Genomic DNA, 773 nt, shown 5'->3' with positions numbered 1-773 from the left:
TTAATATATATATATATTTTTTTTTCTTTCTTTTCACTGGATTAGTTAACCTCTCAGTTATTCCTTTTTTTTATTTTTATTTATTTTTTTTTTTTAAAAACCACTAGAAAAACAATAACACCCCCACCATTACCCTCCTCAACCCAGAATGAAAAAAATAATTAAATTCGAAAAAACATCGCAAACGGTAGGGTTCGAACCTACGCGTGAGATCACACCTGCTTAGCAGGCAGGCGCCNAAATAGAAAGAGTGTGTCTCTTTGGCTTCATTTGTTTCTTTGTTTGTTTGACTTGTCCAAGTAGTCATTTAGATTTTTGACTACAACACTCTCCAGTATCGTACGTAAAGACTATTGAGTATTATTATTATTATTATTATTTTAATATCCGCTGGTTTATTGTCTTGTTTTTTCTTTTATCTCTTGTGGGTATGATGATAATTGTTGTCTGAATATCTCTTCCTGGTATATAGGACCACACACTTAGTCCTATCATTTTGAAACTATGGGTAAAATGAAGAAGAAAAGAGAAAGAAAAACAGGGATTTCTCTATTAGTGAGAAAACTGTGAGAAGCCATTTAACAAGAGCAGTCAATCAATATAATATAAGAAATACAGAAAATATATATTTGCAGTACAACAAAAGACATTTCTCTCATATACATACATATGAGAAAAAAAATACCGAAGACTTTTTTTTTTGTTACCTGTAGTAGAGAGTAATGGTAACTAATTGTCTCCGAGAAGAAAAAAAGAAAAAAAAAAAAAAAAGA

This window comes from Trypanosoma theileri, assembly GCF_002087225.1.
Source record: "Trypanosoma theileri isolate Edinburgh chromosome Unknown TM35_Tth_235_V1, whole genome shotgun sequence".
Lineage (NCBI taxonomy): Eukaryota > Euglenozoa > Kinetoplastea > Trypanosomatida > Trypanosomatidae > Trypanosoma > Trypanosoma theileri.
The sequence above is the reverse complement of the archived record's forward strand: the minus strand, read 5'-3'. Positions refer to the sequence as shown.